Source organism: Carya illinoinensis, chromosome 9 (genome assembly GCF_018687715.1).
Source record: "Carya illinoinensis cultivar Pawnee chromosome 9, C.illinoinensisPawnee_v1, whole genome shotgun sequence".
Taxonomy (NCBI): domain Eukaryota; kingdom Viridiplantae; phylum Streptophyta; class Magnoliopsida; order Fagales; family Juglandaceae; genus Carya; species Carya illinoinensis.
In genome coordinates, this window is record NC_056760.1 from 40,186,095 (window position 1) to 40,201,305 (window position 15,211).

The window sequence follows — 15,211 nt, forward strand, 5'->3', positions numbered from 1 at the left end:
CAAAGATGTATCGAGACTTGAAGAAAACTTACTGGTGGGATGGAATGAAGAATGACGTTGCCTTATATGTGGAGAAATGCCACACGTGCCGTCAGGTAAAGGCCGAGCATCAGAGACCTGCAGGTATGCTCCAACCCCTCCCTATTCCTGAGTGGAAATGGGATGATATCACGATGGATTTCGTAGTGGGTTTGCCGAGAACACCTAGTGGGAAGAATTCTGTTTGGGTGATTGTGGACCGGTTAACGAAGAGTGCTCATTTTCTGCCTGTTAACAACACCGACTCTTTGGGTAAGTTGACCCGTTTGTATGTCAAGGAGATAGTGAGGCTACACGGCATACCAAAGAGTATAGTGTCGGATCGGGACCCGAGGTTCACATCGCAGTTCTGGAAGAGTTTGCAGGCAGCTTTGGGTACTAAGTTGAAGTTCAGCACTGCTTATCACCCGCAGACAGACGGCCAGTCAGAGCGCACCATACAGACCTTGGAAGACATGTTGCGAGCATGTGTCCTGGAATTCCAAGGAAGTTGGGAAAATCACTTGCCGCTCATTGAGTTTGCCTACAATAACAGCTACCATGCGACCATTCAGATGGCTCCCTATGAAGCTCTTTATGGGAGAAAGTGTAGGTCGCCCTTGTGTTGGAATGAAGTTGGGGAGAGTAGGGTAATTGGACCCGAAATAATTCAGGAAATGCAAAGCCAAGTCCGGATTATTAGAGATAAAATGGCGGCAGCTCAGAGTCGCCAGAAAAGCTACGCTGATACCAGGAGGAGAGAATTGTCATTTGATGTTGGTGATTGGGTTTATCTTAAAGTCTCTCCCATGAGAGGTGTTAAGCGTTTTGGTAAGAAAAGGAAACTAGATCCGAGGTATGTCGGCCCTTTTCAGATTCTGGAGAGAGTAAGGTCCGTCGCCTATAGAGTTGCCTTGCCAGATTATTTCGGGGATGTTCATGATGTCTTCCACGTATCATCCCTGAAGAAGAGCTTTGGGCAGCAAGAGCCTCGCTTCATCGACCCAGCGAGTATTCAGTTACAACCGGATCTCACTTATGAAGTTGTTCCGTCGCAGATCATGGATTGGAAGGAGCAACAGTTGAGGTCCAAGACGATACCTTTAGTTAAAGTGGCTTGGGGAGATCCGTTAGCTCAAGACTTCTCTTGGGAGCGAGCAGCGGACATGAGTGAGCAGTACCCGTATCTGTTCGAATGATGTAGGTATGTATTTTAATCTTGATCTCAGTTGGTTTATGAGCGTTTATGTGGCTTGCTTTAAGTTGGTGGTTGATTTGCAATTTCGAGGACGAAATTGTTTTTAAGGAGGGGAGGATGTGATGACCCGTTTTTGAGTGTATTTTCGCTGAGATATTTGTTTTTATTTTAATTAATATATTAGCTATTTATTTTAATTTATTCACGTTTTTAAATTTGGTTTTCAATTTAATTTAGTTTATTTGATGTGGTGTTTTATTTAGTTGTTTTGTGGTTTTTAATCTTTTTGGCGGGTTAGTTTTGCTTCCCGAAAAGAGGATTGGACCTCATCCTTTCCCTACATCTTTTTCCTTTTTCCTCTTTTTCCTTTTTTTCTTTTCCCTTCTTTTCCTTTTTCCTTCTTTTTCTTTTTTTTCTTTTCTTTCTCTCCTCTCCCGCTCGACCGAACCCCCCCCCGTGCTCTCTCTCTCTTCCCTCCCTCTCCCCCGCGTCGTCTCTCTCTCCTCCAGCCCAGCGCCGTCCGGCCACCTCCCGACCTCCCACCGGTCCCATTTTCTTCCCCTCCCTCCGGTGTACCTCCCCACCGAAAACCACCCCCAACCGGCCGGCCATTTGGCCGGAAAAAGCTTCCAAAGGGCGCACGGATTTCACTCCGATCCGCCGCCGTCGCTCCACCTCCGGCCACCATTTCTTCACCACTTCATCACCGGCCTCTTGCCGTCCTAACCCACCCATTTCCGGCCTCCAACGACCACCGGAGCAGCTCCCACGAGCTTGTTTTCCGATTTGCCATTTTCGGCCATTTCCGGCCATTCCGCCGCCACCCACGGCCGTCCGTCACTTCCAATAGCTTCACAACCACCTCTAGACCATTCCCTATCAATCCCGTATCCTAGTTTGTCCCCGTTCAAAAGTGGGTTTTTCAGACCCACGGCCACAGTGAATTTTCACTGTGACGTTGCTGTTTTTCCGCCGTTTGCAACGCCGCTTGTTTTCTAAAATTGCCATATAGCGCTGTAAGTATTTTCCAAACCCTATTTTCAGATTTTAATATATATTGCTCATTCAATTATTTACTGTTGTTGGTTGTTGATTCCGGACTGAGTCCGAGGAGTTTCGGGGGTCGGATGGATGGAGGACGGAGTTGCCTGTTTATTTGTTTTATGTTATTGGATTATTTTATTATGCATTGTTATGGCATTACATGGTGCATGCACGTGTGTTTGTGGGATTTGTGTGAAAAGCCTGTGTATTGGCGTGAGTGGTTTTACGGGTGCGTGTGTATCATGAGCCCAAGCCGGGATGGGTTATTATCTCGGTGGAGCTCCTCTGGTCACTCGGGAGCGGAATAAACTGAGTGATGTCCCCTGAGTTGTCGAGAGAGATGACGGGAGCGGGGCTAGGGGATGCTTGGCTACGAACGCGCCGGGCGCGGAACCGGGCATCGCCCTACTCACCGACTCCGTGGCCCTTCGCTGGCGAGGGCTAGAGGATGCTTGGCTACGCACGCGCGGGGCGCGGAACTGGGCATCGCTCGTTAGGTGTCATATGCGTAGTGGTACTCTACGGTGTGACACTGGAGCCAGGGTGTGCGGATGACCCCTAGGGGAGGTCATTGTGCATACGGTTAAAATTGGATAATGGTTTATGAGGCCAAATGGGACTTTTGGCGTGGGCCAGATGGACTTCTGGCGAGATATTGGGCCGAATGGACTTCCGGCGAGATATTGGGCCAAATGGACTTTTGGCGGCCAAATGTGACTTTTGGCGTGTTTTTGGAAAGGATATGCTTTCGGGCCAAATGGGTTTTTGGCGTGTGTGGGAAACTTGGGTTTTTGGTGGGCTTGTGCATGGGGCATGTTTCATGCATCTTGTATGAGTTTTATGTGTTTTTATCTGGTAGTGTTTGGGTTTACTTACCTGCGGTACCATTCGTGGTTCCGTAGCTTTTGGTGCAGAGTTGGAGGACGAAGAGGAGGAGGCTGAGCCCGAGGATGCGGCTCCGCCGGGTTGCTGATGCTATCTTTATATTTGTTTAAAACTGTATTCGTGTTTTGTAATATTTATCTATGTATGTTTTAAACAGCTTGTATTAAGTTAAGAAAAGAAATTCTGGTACTTAGTTATGACCTTCTTTATCCGCTGCGTGTTTATCTGTACACCTCTGTTGCCTTGCACACACTCGGCACCTGTCGATGGGATGGTGACCCGGGTTGTCACCATCCGGACGTCTCAATTTCCCCGTGTTTGGGCGTGGGGATTTGGGGGCGTCACACTAAAAGAGGGAACGAAGTTACTTCATGTACAAACTGTTGAAAAGAAAAACTATCTAGCAATTCTTCTACCGTCTCCCCGGCAACAGCACCAAAATTTGATTACGCCCAAAAAATAATGTGATAGTTGTAGCATAGCTTTGTGGTGTCGATTCCACATAGAGACAAATTAAAAAAATAGAAAATGAACAAAGAAACTAAAGAAAAATATTAAATGATTAATGGAGAACAAATATTAATTTTAAATATAAATTAAAGTGAAGCAAAGTTACTAACAGAATAAATACTCAAATTTGACAAACAGTAGAGCATCGGAAATCCCTTGTACAAATCCAGTATTTTAATTATTTTTTAATTCATTGAATAACTCAATTTAAAATTCAATTCTCAAAATTCTCAATCGGAAGATATATATTTATAAACCAAAATTAAAACAAATGTAACCTTTTGAAAAATCATTCACCATTTTTAAAATTCATAAATTATTATTCCTGTTGAGAAAATTCAACAACGACAAAATACTCAGGGAGCGATATTGCAGCAAAAAACTAAATCAATATAAATAAATAATTGATTCAAACATAATCAAAGAACTAAATCATTCAATAGAAAGAGCATGACTGAATCCATAAATAGAATAAATTTTATGATTATTTGGAGAATAAAATATCAACAATGAATTGAGAATGATAAAACAAGAGAGTTTTAGTAATTGAAAATCAAATACATAAATTAAAAATAAATTAAAAATACCATCTAATATGTAAGTTTTTCCTTAACTCTACTTGAAAATTTAGTTAGCCATAAATATAATAGACAACAAAAATCTCCAGAGAAAAATAAAATAAACGGCAACCATAGAAGTGATTTTATCATCTCTTCAAATCTGCCTCTTGTGCCTTCCCTCATCTTCTATTTCGTGCTAATGATATGCTTAGTAGGAAAGAAACCTTAATGTCTTCATAATTTCCGCATAAAAAAATCGTTTAAATTTTAGGATGCATCTTGGAAGCCGCATATCTGCTTCAAGAGCTCGAATTTGGAAATCCTTATTAAAGATAAATTTATAGTCCTTTAAAATAGCTTTCTAAATCATTAATAATCACATCAATTAGATATGTGAGTAGAAAGTTACGATCAAAATACTAAAGTATGTTCAGGCTATCTCTTAGCAAATTTTGGACTTAGACTTCTTGTAGTTTCCTTTTGTGATTTTTATTTTTTTATTTTTTATTTTTTTGATCCAAATTGCTCTCAAACCCCATGAAAGTGCTCCTTTGAATTTGACTAGGTTTTGACTTGCTGTTTTATAAACTCTAAAATTAAACATAAAAATCTGTTTAGAAATATGCTAAAGTAAATAGAAAGTTAATTCAAGAATACACATTAATTTCTATTATTTCTATTCACATTTTAACATTTTAATCCAATAATAGAGTATTTAGAATACACTTTCGTGCACTCATCCTACCCTCTTTTGGTGCTTGAGATAATGGGTAAATAAAAGGACTCGAGTTAGGCAATGAGATAATGACTAGACTACGATGTATATGGTGTATTGTGGTTAGGCATACACTCTTTTTAAAAAGAAAACTTCATCATAGCATGTATTTCATACTATATGTACTTTACGACCAACAATAAAATGGATCTCTACTTCTTGAGTCTTGTAGGTCATAATTGATGACGTTAATTTATTTATGTTCTTAGGAGACTTTTGACCATGTCACAAGGTTGAGTTTTAGTGTTTGCTACTTTAACATGTTATCTATAACCATGAATGATACGGTCTAAAGAGACATTGTTGAAAAAGTGATTGGACTAAAATTGAATTATATGAGGGAGAATGGAAGAGTATTTGGAAATACATCAGTATTATGTCAGTACTCACTGCCGGCAAGTTATATTGCTTCTCGGAAATTGCAACATATATGTGAATACATCATATTTTTTTTAAGATTGAGCATTGTTTTGAGTCATGTGGACTCAAAAGGGATTAGGGATGCTTAATTTGAGGTGACCAAATAAGTCAGAGAATAACGAGACATTTTTAGGGATGTTGCTATGCTAGTCTCTTAGAGATACTTGGTATGAATAAAATTCGGTGGTCGGATAAGCTATTTGCTAGTATGAATAAAATTGAGAATATATTAAGAGATGTAGATATGGGATCTTGCCTACTGTATGCAAATGGGAGATGTAATAGTGGACACCCATTCCCCTTCTCATGGCCAAGATTATGAAGTGGCTATTGAGCTACTTTATGGGCCTTGATGGTTCGCTTTTAAGGCTGAACTGGGGTTACAAGTCTTGGAAAGAAATGAAAATCTCTCTTTTTATCTAAAATATGTGTTTCTCTAATTTCGGTATTTAGGTTGTGGAATTTGTGAGTATTGTTCTGGTATTATGTAACGTCTGTCCTCTTAGTGAGACTTTAGAAAATGAGACAGGAATCACTGACCCTTTTAAAACTTTTTCCCTTTCCTACCCAGGATATGAAAGATTCTAAGTTTAAAATTAAAATCTACTCTACAAATCTAAAATAGAGTTTTGTAGCGAAATCATTAAATTAAATTAAACGTCTTTTTACAAAAATTTACTTTCATACATTATGTAGAAATTGCCTAAGCTTCTGTCGCTCTCCCTTTGGGCCATGTCTGTCTTGATGCTGCTTCCTCATTTTGTCATTGGGAGAGGGAGGGACATATATAAAAGAAAAAAGTGAGTCGAATACTCAGTTAGTATGACTTCATACTGTAAAAATATATTAACATAGGTTTTTATTCAAGCATTCATTATTCATCTACATACTTTACATAAAGCATTCATTTCCTTTGAAAACATTACAAAGTAGGGTTTTTCTTTTAAAAAGTTTTCAATTCTCATAAAATATTCGCACATGTTGTACATTCATTTATAAAGAAACTACAACACTCATAATGTTCAATTAGCTCTTATCACTTTTCCTCTGGTAGGTACACACTGTTATGCCCCGTATGATGAGAACAATGGTCTTTTAGACATGGATTCCGCTTATGGCCATAGGTTGAGAATCTCTTTTAGTCAGGGGGTAGCATTGGGTACACTACCAGTACTACTTATCTAATATTGCAATCTACCCAGTCCATTGGTACCATCATTCATTCATTCAGTTAAGGCCATTATATATTTTTATACATTAAAAAATTCGTTCTTTTAATTTCCTTTCCTTTCGTTCATTCAATTTAGTCATTTCCTTTTCATTCATTTCATCATTAGTTCATTTCATTTCATAAACATCATTTAAAAGCATAAGCTTATAATCATTTCATAGCATCCATTAAACATCATTTCATAGCATCATTTAAAATTCATTTCATAGCCTTGTTTAAAAATCCTTTCTTAGTGTCATTTAAATACACTTTCATTGCATCATTTAAACATCATTTCAAAGTATCAAGCATAAACCTCAACATTTCATTTCATGAAAATAAAAACAATAGCCACTACATATAAGATCTATTCACATGCATATAAATATTACTTTGGGGTACATAAATCAGGATTGCCAAAGAAGGCCTTTACATACGTATATCTTTAAACAATAATACATAGCATACTTTTATAAAACCTCATTTCATAAAATATCATAAAGAGAAACATTTCATTTTCATTTTTATAACATTAGAAAACTCTATAGAGTATGAATATAATACTTACTTGGATTCCATGCTATTTTCATTTCATACAGTCCATTTATGAGCATGTCAGATGACAACCCACATGCATACATAACTTAACGTCATTCCTTTTTCTCAAGTGCATAAGTAATTAAAGCTTAGAATTTACATAAACTACCCTCCATTTGGACTTCCTTCACTTAGACATACTCTTTTATCTGTGTCCATTCTCTATATTTTCCTCTATCATTTTTCTAAATTCTCAAACTTATAACTTGGGGCGCATTTGAGGTCACCTTTCCAAGACATTGCATTCTACTTTAGGTTTTTATCCTTTAAAGTGAACCTTCTTGATTTACTTTAAAAGTTAAGACATATTATCACCTTCATCATACTCTTCATACCAAACTATCCATTTCGATGTATAACTTGAACCAACCAAGTCATACTTCTCAACCTTAGCCAATACATACCTTTCTTCCTCCATTCATGCATAATACTAACAAATCATTATAACCTAACCCAAGTATAATACACAACTTTAAAATAGCCCTGAGACTTAAACATCGTGTATTCATGTTTAGGACAGATTATCCATTACATATGATAAATCTATCCGGCACGTGTGTCCAACTAATTTACGCATGTACCTTACCATTTTCCTTACCTAAGATCAACTAATTTATGCATGTACCTTACCATCATTCTGTCTGGCATGTGCGACTATATGTTGATCTTAGGTGAGGAAAATGGTAAAGTACATGCGTAAATTAGTTGGACACACGTGTCAGACAGATTTATCATATGTAATGGATAATATGTTCTAAACATGAATACACGATATTTAAGCCTCAAGGCTATCACTTGTGCATATAAGCTTCATATATGCCTACACTAACATCTAATTCAAACCCAACCAACATAACACTTTACATAGCCTGACTAACTACGTAGCTTATCTTGACACTTTACACAACATACAACCACACCATAACTACACCACATTCAATCATTTCACACAACACTTCCAACCACATGGCTCATCCCAACACTTCAAGTGACATCCTACTATTTCATAGCTACACCATTACCTCATCACTTCACATTATGCTACAACGACACCAACTACATCACAATGCACAACGCTTCGTCACTTCACACTACACACAGCCACAACACAACTGCTCAATAATCCCATCACTTCAACTACATAGCCACATCACAACATCACATCCAATCGCATCACTTCACACTACGCACATCCACAACACAATTACACCACACACTACATAATAGCCCATCATTTCAAACTACATAACCCCAAAACACACTCCACAACTACACAACCATCCTAACACTTCACAAAGCACAACCACATCATAAACTACTCTGTTCACAGTTTATAACACAGCATATTCACAACACCATTCAATATCAGCTTCATAACATAATATTTTGGATGTAAAGGGATATGAATTATACCATAATTCAGGCGCCTATATTGCTGTGTTGCATGCTGCCTGGCATGGTCTCTGGTGGTGGCTACGTGCGTGCAAGGAGGAGTTGGGTTGGGGCTTGGTGATCACTGCCATGAGCTAGGGATGGGTTGCAGTAGCTATAGGGGTTACTGTGGGAGGGTTTGTGTAATGATCGCTTGGCCATGGACGGTGGTGAAGGATGGTGGTGCTGGGCAGACCCATGGTTGTCGATTGGTGGTTGTCCATGAGATGGGAGAGTTAGAGAGATAAAGGAAGGTGGCTAGGCTCTCAGCTGGAGGGGCTCCGTGATGGCCTAAGGTTGGTGGTGGTGCATGGTGTCGTTGGGTGGTTGTGGGTCGATGACTGAGAGAAATAAAGGGAATGAGATTTGGGGAGGAGGGTTGGGTGTGCTGTGGCACCATGGTGTGGAGTAATGGCCCATGGCGGTGTTGTGCCGAGATTTGAGTGGAGCTGCGGTGGCGCATGACGGTAAGGATAAGAGAAATAGAGAGGGAGTGTGATGTGGTGGGGGAGGGCTGTCGGAGGGAGAAATTAGGCGAGAGAAGCAGAGATGGGGGAAAGACCCAAGGTGGCTTATGGTGGTGTTGGGATAGCACGGCAGCGGTGCTAGGTGTAGAGAGAGAGAGAGAGAGAGAGAGAGAGAGAGAGAGAGAGAGAGAGAGAGAGAGAGAGAGAGAGTTGTAGGGGTGAGGGTCACCGATGAGCCATGCTCACTAAGAGGGTGTTGCCAATAGCGACAGCGTTGGCTTGGATGTGGCAGAGGCGAGGGAGAAGAGAGGGTCACGAGTTGGGGCTTTCGGTTGAGGAAGGGAGGCGGCTGGGAAGGGAAGAGAGAGAGGGAAGAGAGGAAATGAGGGGGGTTAGGGTTTCTAGGAATTTGAACATGGCCCTACATCCAGGGGCCCTTAATCTAGATCCAATGTTGGAGATTTAACACTTAAAAATAAACTAACTAAATAAGAGGTAGATGAAATAGAAGTGCAATAAGACCAAATTAAAAAATCAAACTTTTTTTATTAATCCCAAAATAATATTTTGCATCATAAAATCAAATAATGAAGTTTACTAAGCATTTTTAAGAGAAAGAAAACCATCTCAACAAATAGAGTTTTGCAACATAAACTGAAATGATGAATATTAAATAATATTATTAAAGAACTAAAATAATTTAAATAAAATGATTTTCTCAAACTATATTATTTTCGGGACTGCAAAATATAAAAAGGCTTATTTTAAATTTAGGTTTGATTCAATAATATTAAAAATACCTAATTTAAAATAATTTTGGACATTTATAATATTTTGGATACTTTAAAACACTAGGCTCCATTTAAAAATTATTTGCTAAATTTAAAAATAACCATTCAAGATTTGAAATGCCTAGACGGGACTTGTGACCAATCGAGATAAAAATAAGCAATTGGTCACATATTACCACGTAGCACACTCTACTATCTACAAAGATGATTTCAGACAAACAACAATGATGAAAAAGTCTGTGGAATAACCGCACTCTATTTGAGATTTGCCACTTGAAGTAAATGCTTCCGCCATGTATTCTAATTTAGAATTTTTGACACATATAGATGGGAAAGGGATAGAGAACCTTGATACTATTGCAGTACAAACCATTCTACTACATATTTTTCAATTTTGTTTAACTAATTGGGAAAGGGCCCAAATAACACGTTACAGATCTTACTAATCAATTAGTTATTAAGGCCTTGTTTGAATATACAGACGAGATGAGATGAAATGAAAATTAAAAGTTAAATAAAATATTGTAAAAATATAATTTTTTAATATTACTTTTATTTTGAAATTTGAAAAAGTTGAATTATTTTTTGCATTTTGTTTGAGAGTTTGAGAAAATTGTAATGATTAGATGAGATGAGATAAGATGGTTTGTGAAAACAAACCAAGTTGGCTAGTTTGGATATTAGAGTATTTTGAGAATACTCCACTATTATCCATTATTTTGTCATTACTTTTCACATATTTTTAATTACTTTTTACTATTATTCACTACTATTCAATATTCTATCATTAATTTTCATTACTATTTACAGAATATCTGACATTACCTCACTGTCCAAACACAACCTTGGTTTAATAATATTCATCGCCATGGGTTACATAAAAATATTATGACTTGTGTGTTCACTTTGATCTTGATCTATGGTGCTTGTATATGGATTTAATATTTTTGTTTATTACTATTCACTACTATTCAATGTTTTGTTATTAGTTTTTTATTATTATTCACAGAATATCTAAAATTACCTCACTGCTCAAATACATTCGTGGGTTTAATAATATTCATTACCATGTGTTACATAAAAATATTATGACTTGTGTTTTCGCTTTGATCCTGATCTATGCTGCTTGTATATGGATTTAATATTTTGGAAGGCTTGATGGATATGATTGCCCAGGGGCTAGATCGAGGCTTGGAATTGCCTACTCTTTTAACAAGTACACGAGTGGGTAGGGGTGAAAACAGAAAGTGTCGGTGCAGTTTTGGTGCAAAACCGCACCGATTTCCTGAAAATCCCAACATCTTGATCGAAACTAGTTGGTGAAGGGGAAGAAAACCGTCGACGACGGTTTTTCCAATTGATTCATCCAGCATTGTCAATGGTGCAAGTTTTTCGCACAAAAAATCTTGCCTAGGCCTTCGTGCTTTTCTCCTTGGGCTGTGCCCATCCTGACCTGTCATGCTCATTTTGTCCCTAGGAGGGCACACATAAAAACTAAAATGAGTCGATGACTCATAAGTATTACTTAATACAGTCAAAATATATTAACATAGGTTTTCAGTCATGCAATTATCATTCCATACATACTTATTATATTTATCATGCATTGCTATTCTGTTCGCTTTAAAAATGTTGCAAGGTAGAGTTTTTCTTTAAAAGCGTACTTTCTTTTATTAAAATAGTTCTCCACGCATTGCTACCTTCATTTCTTAAAGAGTCTATTCATGCATACTTCTTTTCTTACTTACGTTCATGCATACATACATTCATACATACATACATGCATTCTTTCTTAACATGCATCCATTCTTTCTTTTCACTTTCATTGGTCGTAGCACACTGTTACGCCCCGTGTGCTAGGGTTAGTGGTCTTTGGACCTGATTCCACCCGTGGCCACGGGTTGGTAATCCATTCCGTCAAGTGCAACACTGGGTGCACTACCAGTACTACTTACCCGGCATTGTAATCTGCCCATGTTAAGTAAAGCGTGTCTCGTAGAAGAAAGTTTCGTTTTCCTTTTTGAGAAAAGCTTTCGTTTTCTTCTTCGTTTATATAAGAAAACTCTAGAAGAGTATGAACGCAATACTTACCTGGACTTCATGCCATACTCATTCCATGCAGTCCATTCGTGTGCGTATCAGATGACAACCTACATGCATACACATAACCTTACGTCATCATCTATCTAATGCATAAGTAACTATTCTAAAAAATAGAACTATGCCTCACTTGGAACACTCTCCATCTATTTCTGGGCACTTACGTGCCATTTACTATGCTAAAACCTTCGGGATCTTATTCCTTAAAGTGAACCTCCGTGATTCACCTTAAGGTTAAGACACTAAGGCCTCCATCTCATTCTTCTATTCCCACATTTCAAAGCACGATTCCGACTGACAAAGTCACGCGTTCCAACCTAGACGATATACTCGTCACTACCTTCATGCATCCTAGCCCATACTAAATCCTCATTCCCAGTCAGTTAGGCTACATGAATTCAAGTCAACTCTGGGGCTAAAACACCATGTAACCATACTAAGAACAAATTCTCCATTAAATATGGTAAATATGTTTGCTACACGTGTCTCGCCAGAGACACCTGTATCTTATCCCCTTTTATCACCTAAGAACAACTTATAATTCCAATGAATGTCTGCTTGTATAAACAAGCTCCATACTCCGATACCAACTTGCTCAGACCTAGTAGATAGGACTCTTTCTACTTCCCGGCCCCATACAAGTTTATCCCAACACTTGATAGGAGATGACTGTATCCACAAATGCACCTCTGCCATATTACGTAGCTCGAGACTAATCCAGAGTCACGTCACGACGCCCATCATGCTTCTGCTGCACTCTCTGATACTTTTCCACCACTTCCATATACTCTTAGCCATAAGTCAACCACAAGGTAGCACCCGTCACCCTGAACTACTACTTCGAGATACTGTTACATAGTTCCCGCCACTTAACAAGAGGATTGCATCCATAAACGCGCCTCTGTCACATTACGCAACTCGAGACAAATTCTCGAGTTACAGCACGATGCCCATCATGCTTCCGCTGCACTCTCTGATACCTTTTTCACCACTTCACACATACTTTCAGCCACAAGTCAACCACCAGGTGACCCCTATCACCTCTGACTACAGGCCACATCACCACTACTTCGGGACACTATTACACAGTTCCTGACGCTACACCATACACTCCATGCTTCTCAGCTACACCATCCAACCCTTCGTGACACACCGTCCGGAATATCACGACATAGCACAAAGTACACTCATGTGAACTCTCTTCCATCCACACTACAACACACATCATTACAATGCACGCCTCACAGTGCATCGCTATACAACATGGAGTACGCACCATGCATACTCCCTTCGCTACATCACTTATTATCACAACGCACAACACACGGTGTATTGCCATACAACACAGAGCACACGCCATGTGTACTCTATTCACTCTATGCCACACACCACTACAGCACACGTCATATGGTGCGTCACTGTAATACACAAAGTACGCTTCATGTATACTCTCATCACACTTCACGCCACATCACAACTACGGCATACATCTCACGCCCATACTCACAGCACAGTCTATAACACTACACAGTCAAGCCCAAACTTCACTTCGTAACTATGCAGCAAACTCCACAACACTAACCACATAGTCTACTGTCCAACTAACCAACTAATATAAATATAAATAACTATAGATAGAGGATTATACCATCGATGGGATTACCCGTGCGTCGCCCGCTGCCGGTCACAATCAAGGCATCGGAAGAGTCGTACGTGGCGATAACACCGCATACAGTGGCTATCCACCATGTAAAGTGGCGGTTTAAGCTTGAGAATAGCTACGCGTGGTCTTGGAAAGACTCAAGGTGGCCTCATGGTAGTCAAAGGTGGCAGAGCAAACAATGGATCCGAAAGGGAGGGAGGTTGCTTGAGGTGGAGAAAGGCTACAGAACTTCATGGGAAGCTAGGGAGAGGTAGAGGGAGATATGGTGGAGTTGTGGTGGTGAGGTGGTGGCCGGGCGGTGGCTCACGGCGACGGATCGAACAATAATAGTGCAACCCATGCCTTGGAGATTGAGGGAGAGTGAGAGCTATACAAAGCTCCATTGGGAAAGAAAATGGTTGGGGAAGTTCTTGGTGATGAGAGGAACAAGATGGTGGTGGTGAGATGCCGTGGGTAGCCACGTACGGCAGTGCAACCAAACCTATGGTTGTGGAGACCCATCGGAGAAAGAGAGAGAGGTGGGGGAAAATGAGGACATGGGGAGGAAACCCATGATGTGGTGAAGCCATTGGTGGTGCTCGGTGGCCGTTTTGGCCGTGCATGACGGTTCTAGGTGGAGGAAATGGGTGTGAAACCCATTTTGAAGATGATGTCGTGGAGGGAGGAGGAGAGCACGTGGAGGCTCGCCGGTGGGAGGGAATGTTGGCCGGAGGATGGTGGTCAATTGATGACCAGTGGTGAGGCCGTAGCTGTCGTGTACGGCGGTGTGGAGGATGAGGATGGGTTTTTACCCATTTTGTCTAGTGAGGCCATGGGAGGAGAGAGGGAGAGCATGGGAGCTTGCCGACAGGAGGGAGTGGTGGCTGGCATGAAAGGAGTGATTGGCGACTGGCGGTGAGGCCAACGGTGGCCGGCGGTGTCTGCGTTGTTGGAGAAGAAGTGCAACACGATGGAGAGAACATACCGCCGGGTTGGAAGTGCATGGCAGAGAGAGAGAGGAGAGAGGAGAGAGAGAGAGGGAAAAGAGAAAATTGAGGGAGAAAGGCTAGGGGTTTGGGTATTTAATTCAAGTCCTTCGTTTCAAGATCCTCAAAATGATCTAACGATGAGTTTAAACACTGATTTGAAAATGCGTAAGTGTTTTATTTAAACTAAAGTTCAAAATAAAACACTGAGAGGAATTAAGATAGAATATTATTTTATAAACTAAAGTTTATAAAATAATATTTCTTCATCATTATTTAAAATGATGAAGTATCGTTAATTACTCAAAGAGAATAAAACCATTTAAATTTAATTTAGAGTTTTCAACGTCAAGTTAAATCTCTTAATATTTTAAAATAACTAAAATATTTAATTTAAGTAATTATCCACAATTATAATATTTTTAGACCTCATTAAAATATTATAATTGTGTTACTTTAAAAACAAACTTATCTAATAATACTGGAAATATCTTATATATAAATATTTTCAGAATATTTAACATATCTGTAAGCTTTCAAATATCTATCTTATTTTGAAATCCGCTGAATAACTTTG